This window comes from Dendropsophus ebraccatus, chromosome 12 (assembly GCF_027789765.1).
Source record: "Dendropsophus ebraccatus isolate aDenEbr1 chromosome 12, aDenEbr1.pat, whole genome shotgun sequence".
NCBI lineage: Eukaryota > Metazoa > Chordata > Amphibia > Anura > Hylidae > Dendropsophus > Dendropsophus ebraccatus.
Window position 1 is genome coordinate 64395154 of NC_091465.1, and position 7735 is coordinate 64402888.

A 7735-nucleotide genomic window follows, 5' to 3' on the forward strand; every position below is an offset into this window, starting at 1 on the left:
GCAGAACCTGACTTGTACAAATTTTTGAAATGTCCTAAGTTTGTTTTTTTCTGACAGGTATACTTTTATATAAATTACCCATTCTTATTATAAGCCATTAATACCAGACACCCCCTCCATCACTCGCTATAGACAGTATATAATTTGTAGTGGCTTTGTCTAGTCCTACACATAGATTAGTCTGTTTGACTGGTACTGGGCTCTGATAAAGTGCAGTATCAGGTGCAACCACTACAAAATGTGTGGAGCTGTGTCTAGTAACATAGAGGCTGCAGCTTTGGCTCAACACTTTGGCAGGATGCCTTTAAGTCACTTTGTATGGCATGGATAAAATACACACAGCACTCTTCTTGTCATCAAAGTGATGGAAATCTCAGCAGAAAACCAATAGATCCATAAGTGCTTCATTGGGCATAGTCTGTATTAGTACTACTACACGTGGCTCACAGCCGTGGCTTCTGACTTCTCATAGGCTTTATGTGGACACCTTATCATAGGAAGCTTTTGAGGTTTTTTTCCCTCTATTTTTGTTGTGTTTGTAGACTGTCACTAAGACCCATCCTTACTAGAGATGAGCGAACCTGGAGCATGCTCGAGTTCATCCGAACCTGATCATTCGGCATTTGATTAGCGGTGGCTGCTGAAGTTGGATAAAGCCCCAAGGCTATGTGGAAATCATGGATATAGTCATTTGCTGTATCCATGTTTTATAGACAACCTTAGAGCTTTATCCAACTTCAGCAGCCACCGCTAATCAAATGCTGATCGTTGGGGTTCGGATGGACTCGAGCATGCTCGACGTTCGCTCATCTCTAATCCTTACCTGAAATTGAAAAAGACCCAGCTCCTGTTTTGTATGTGAGCTTGGTCATGTTCCAGTACATCACTAACCACATAAGTGCTTCCCATTTCAGCAGTATTATAATGACTATTACTCACTCGTACATATCTATATTGTACCTATTGTCTACAGACGGTTCAGGCAGCCATTTTCTAGCTCCCCTGAACCAAAAAAATCCTCTTTCTATCTCTGTGCCATCACTAGCTCTTGGATTGGTGGTATGGAGGGCCAAAAAAAAAAAAGGCTGCCTTCCTGGTTCATAGATGGTGGTTAAACCGCACACCCACTGGGGGAGAGAGAGAGAGAAATTGGAATGGTTGGGTCATTACGTGAGTGAATAATATATAAGTACAAGGCTCATATATATATATATTTTACTAATACATAGTGTACATATGACTTGTTTAACCTGTTTTCCTTTTAATGGCAGAGAAATGCCACAAATTTAATGTATACGGAGGGAGGAATCCATTTGTGTTGCCAAAGGCGAGAAGCACCTTTTGCACTTGCCACGTTTTGTGTCTTTGCACTTACTATACCAGTCAGAAGATTGTGTAAAAATGACTGTCCAATGTTACCAGTTGTGTGTAGATCCAGCATAGCTGCTGTTATGATCAAGGAGGGAAATGGTGTGAAAATCTGACAGGTTGAGTGTCACCTGTTGGGGAAATGAGCACAAGACAAAGTTCTAATGAAGCTGCCCAAATACATAGGAGAGCTGTCGCCAAGTGACATCTATTTATTACTTAGATGGAGACTGAGACTCTGGTTAGTACTCATTCTTGTGTTCTGACATCTAAGATCAGTCCATCTGTCTCCTTACACTTGATACTGTTGATGGATCATTACAACGTCATCAGGCACTACTAACAAATGGGTATGGGCAGCCTTACTGATCACATGGTCCCATACCCAACCTGTGGCTTTACAGCTGTTGAAAAACTTTTACGCCCTGACAGCTTTCCATTGGGTGTTGGACAGCCGCATGTTAAAGAGCAATGTCCCAAGTAAATGTCATTCATGCCCCTTATTTAACAAATATATTTGTGCTCTATTTCCTTAGGTGGCCGTGTACAACAGGTTCCAAAATGATATTGCACTCTCATGCACTTACCCCCACCCATACAGTGCCCCGTGCACCAGTGTGTTGCAGTATGACAGTGAGGCACCACTACCAGCCCTCTAGCTGATGCAAAAAGTACAATTGCTGTAATGCCTGGAAACACGATGGCTGCCCAAGTTACTAGGAATTGTAGTATTGCAACAGTAAAGTGGCTGTAGGTTGTGCACAACTGCTGTATATGTTATATAGCACGGTTAGAAGGCAGAACAACACATTCACTGCTATTCTTTGCATAACAGAAAAGAATGACCCATTTTGCACTTACTATATTAAGATTCGCATAGAATTATTATTAGGATCTGAATGAACATTTTGGTAACCTCGGTTATGAATGAAGTGGTTCTGACACACATACTGAGGGGAAATGGTAATTATCTGTATAATGACCTACTTATATGTGCAAATGTTTAGAGGCTACAGCCATCTTTTTGAATGCATTTGCATTTTTGCTTTGTAATTGTATAGGGCAAAAAAACCCTAACATTTTTCTGCAAGTTTTTACTAAACTTTTTGCTCAGTTTCTCTTCTCCAGCATGCATGTTCACGTATAATGCAGGCAGCTCTGTCTCCATTACAGTGCGGCTGCCTCTTGTGGTGGTTAAATCAGCAGATCATTCAGGACGGGGGCAGATATAGTGTGGAGACTTAGCAGGCCAGAACAGAGCATCATGTGAAAACATGTAGGCTGCAGAAGAGAAACTAGAAATATTGGAAAGAAAACAACAATCTAATAAAGGTGCCCCTAACATTTAATCCCTATGGCATTGTTCCACAACCTGTTGCTGTCTAGCTATTTCATTTGCAACTGCTGGAGAATCCTAAGTTTGGGGAACAATGCCCTGGAGGATGTGGTCATTATAAAGTTAATAGTTTTGATTGGCCTGGGTGTTCAGACCCGTACCGATTGGGAGATAGAGCCGGGAGAAGACATGCTGCAGCACGTCCTCTCCCGGCTCTGAGTCACGTGATCAGTCGTGCTCCATAGAGCTCGATTGTAAGTCCGACTGATCACGTGACACCGAGCTGGGCTTCTCCTGGCTCTATCTCTCGATCGGTACGGGTCTGATCACTCAGATCCGGACTGATCAAAATTTTGACATGTGAGAAGTTTTCTGAAGTAACAGTGACGCTTTAAGTAAAAATATCAAACATTGCAGGTTCCTTATTGACCACTAGAGGTCAGCATAATATGTTGGTACAGAAAAGCATCTCCTTTTACAGCATGCTGTGACATTTTAGTTATTTGGCTGGGTTTTTTCACAAATACGGTTTGTACCGCCTAGCTAAACAGCTTTCACAATGTCAGTACGGTAGTGGCTAATTATCCAAGTAGATGGAAGGGTTATTCTTTGTGTTCTGATGTCATTACATTCTGTTAAGAACAGTGCCATTTAGATTGGAGTCCATAAGAGTTACTCTGGAAGCTGTGGCATTGTGGCAACAGTGTGGCCATATGAAACCATCCTAATACCCTTACTGCTACCAATTCATAAAATAGAGGGAGCCCATGGTTATCTGTGTGTAAAAAAAAAAAAAAGAAAAAAGGCCATTATGGTAAACTTGTGAACATATAGTAGTGTGACATCCCATGATTTCAGGAACAGGCAGACCTCTATATACAGTGAATGGAGTTTTCTGTGGCAGGTTAGCAGATCCACTTTGTATACATTGTTGTATCACGTTGTTCTAGAGGGGCCTACACATCAGTGGGCTCTAACCTATGGCTCTTGAAGAATAACTACAACAATCAGCATGTTTTGCAGCAGCTGAAGAGCCATAGGTTGGAGAGCATCGGTCTGTATTATCTGCCAGCTGCCTACCATCCATCTTCTCCATTTCCCAATGTTTGTCCTATGTAAATTATGAGGAAAATTACAGTTTGCCTTTTCTCAATCGACTGCTTGTATAGAACCAGAAAGCAGAATTATCTGTATTACTGAGCTGACAGCCGCACCATAACAAAGACTCATCTAGCGTAGGCTCCAGTTTATCGCATGCAATTCTGTATTTAGGAGGAGAGAGCTGGCGCCGGTGCCTGCAGTGAGGCATGAAGCATTTTATGCCTCGGTGATATGGTTTTCCACGGGTTCAGATGAAAACAGAGGCTATTACTCCTGAGTGCAGTAAATCCACAGCACATAGCATGTTACTGCAATGATATTAGCACTGAAGGCAAGTCACAGAGCACCTGCTAACAGAAGAGGTGCTCACTTTTTTATTTTATTTTTTTTTCTCCAGAACCTCTGTCCTCAGGGTGAAAAGTGCAGTGTCTGTATGTATTTTGCAATAATCAGATGTTGTCATCTTGTAGAAACCCTTTTCCACCTGGATACTGATGTATATGTTCTCTCAGTTGTGCATATTTACTCATTAGTGATTGTTCTTTCCTTTCGAGAACCTACTTTTGTCTTCCACGGAAACGTACATATTGATTGTGTAGAGTGGGGAAATTGTGGTCTCTCCTCGTGACAAGGCGTTACCTCACTCCCTAGCCGTGCTTCTTGATGGGTTTGCAAGAACCAACTTTCCTTTCCGCATCCTTCCACGCTAGATCAAATGGTGGGATCAGTAGAAGACTTTTAGCTCTGTCTGATGGAGAAATTCTCATAGTGTGAACTGAGGCATTATGATGGTGACCTGTCATAGAGCAGCATATTCTGAACAGAGTTTAATGTTGCGGATACTAGGAGATTGGATCAGAACCTATTCTATCAGGAGGATTCTCTGTCAGATGAAGACCAAGTTTAATGTTGACTTTAGGACCTTATTGGACCATTTTGAAAGTTTTTGACAAGAAAAGGAACAGTCCTCTATGGAAAGAAAGTATACTGGAGTAGGGACTCCACATCTGGAGGGTGATGAAGCTACCCTCAAAGCTAGAGCTACACCATCTGTTACTTACCCAACCAAAGGGAAGCTTCTTCATGGGTGGCAATACAATTGGTAATCCAAAACAGATGAGTAAACCCACACATATCGTGGAGCAATGTACCGTCTTTGACGGTTGAGGACAACTTGCCATTGAATGGACTATAAACCTCTGTAAAAGTTCTGTCTCTCTCAACCAACCTTCCAAATGTACTCTCTGCTGTAACACTTCACCAGGCTCTTTTGTAATAAAGCCTTCTGTAGTTGCTCCTGTTAGATTTATTCTCCATGTGGTATTACTAACAATGCATTAGCAAAAGAGAATAAAAAGAAAGTTTGGATAAAGCAGTGCGTGACATGGCTTCATTACTAAGTTAGATGTCTCCAAAAACATTGGTTGCACTTAGCTGGGTATGCCACCTCTAACTGATAGAACCAGACAGACACCACTTCCACCTAAAGGTGCATTAACACTACGAAATTCATCCTGCAGATTCCACCGATTGCCCCCACACGAGCCCATTCCAGAAACTCCATTCTATGCTCAGGTGGGTTCCGCCGTCCGCTCCAGAGAATTGATGTCAACTTTGGGGCAGACAGCGGAATCCACCTGAGCATAGAATGGAAGGCTATAGAACGGGCAAAGAGTCTAGCTGGAGTGTGTGGCCGAATCCATAGGATGATATTCGCAAGAATTCCGTAGTGTGAACGCACCCTTACAGTGGCAATGACTCATAAATATTGCACCATCTCCTATAAGCTCTGCAAAGCTCTGTCTACTGTATACACTGGTGTACTTGATAGGACAACACACCTATATTTGAACGCTCCTGGAATTTCAAGAATGGGCCTCAGTTTCACCTTGTCCATGGAGCTGCCACACAATTTTTTTTTTTAGCATGTGGCAATAAAGCAACATATAAGGTGTTGGTTCACATTGCAGTGTGTGTGAATACAGCCTACGGCCTTATTCTTACGCTCTGTAATCTACGGGGGTTAAAAAGCATGAAGCTGCACAGTGGATTCGCAGCCCTCCTGGCGTCAAGTATTATTAATATGATGCCAGGATAGCTGAAAGCGTTCAAACCTTTGCAGGACATCACCGTATCAGTAAAGTCCTGCAAAGATTTAAACAATTTCAGCTCTGTAATTTCTGTGGATTACAGAGCATGAGAATAAGGCCTTAGGCCCTTTTACCCACAACGGTGAGCGTTCCTAGGACAGTCGGCCTGCATAAGGCTGTGTTGACACCCCTTTTCTATTGCAACGTGTGAACATTGTGTTAAAGGAGAAGTCCAGGGTCGGAAAAAATTTTTTCAAAGGGGCCGGGGAGGAGGTGAACTCAGGAGGTGGCTGAACATAGTAACATGCTGATTGACTGGCCCTGGCATCCGCGTAGGGGTCTGCTGTTCTCCACTCTGGTTTCCAGCCGCTTCCTGGTCTGAGTGGGGGGGCCCGGGTCGTGACTAGAGATGATCGAACATTAGGGAAAATCCTAAGTTCGATCGAACTCGAACATTCCCGAATAGAGATGAGCGTACCTCGAGCATGCTCGAGTCCATCCGAACCCGAACCTTCAGCATTTGATTAGCGGTGGCTGCTGAAGTTGGATAAAGCCCTAAGGCTATGTGGAAAACAAGGATATAGTCATTGGCTGTATCCATGTTTTCCAGACAACCTTAGAGCTTTATCCAAGGTCAGCAGCCCATGCCAATCAAATGCCGAAAGTTCGGGTTCGTATGGACTCGAACCCGGTTCGCTCATCTCTATTCCCGAACCTTCCACAGTAGATTGCGGATGCCTTCCTGGTCCGTGCGGAAGGAGGAGCGTGCCCGGGGACCGCCTGGAATTCCAGGATTCAGCCTATTACCTAGGCTAAATCCCGGAATTCCAGGGGGTCCCTGGGCACGCTCCTCCTTCCGCACTGATCAGGAAGCATCAGCAATTTTTCCGGACGGAAAATCTTAGCTTCTATAGAACTCGAACCTTCCGCATTTGATTCCTGGTCCGTGGGGAAGGAGGAGACAGTCCGGATACCGCCTAGAATTCCGGGATTCAGCATAGGTAATAGCCTGGGTACCGCCTGGTATTCTGGGATACAGCCTGTCTGCTCATTCCCCAAGGACCGGGAAGGCATCGTGAATTAAATGCGGAAGGTTCGACAAGGTTTAGTTCTATAGAACCTAAGATTTTCAGCTGTTCGATCATCTCTAGTCGTGACGTGTCAGCCCCGCTCAGTCAGCAGTTGTAGCGGGGTCCCACCTCAGGCACTGACTGCGGCTCAGACCAGGAATTGGAGCGGGGGAACAGCGGACGCCAGAACTGGAGCCGCAGAGGTAGGTGCATGTTATGTTCAGCCACCTCCTCCCTGGTCCTTTTGAAAGAAATGTCTAGGCACGAACTTTTCCTTTTAACGGGACAACAATCAGCCTACAAAAGTGTATACACTTGTTTGTCTAATGATCAAATCTTCTGTTTGGCCTATTCAATGCATCGTTGTGGAAACCGGTGATGTGTGGTTGACAATGAGGCATTGAATAGGCCAATGAGGCATTGAATAGGCCATATGACTGATTACACAGCAAACAAAAGCTGATCACAGGGTGAACTAATTGAGGTAAAGGGTATCGGTCATCTGCAATTCAGTTTTTAGGCTGGGTTCACACTACGGCATCCGCGCAAATAAATTCTGGCGGATTCCGTCGCTAGTACGCTCTCACGGCTGCTCGCCTCTCCGTTCGTGCCATAGACAACATTCTATGCATGGGCGGATTCCGCATTCTGCCGAAAGAATTGACACGTCAATTCTTTCAGGGAATAGTGGAATCGGTCCACCCATAGAATGGTGTCTATGGAGCCGGTGGAAAGGCGCACATACTAGCAACAGAATCCGCCGGAATTTA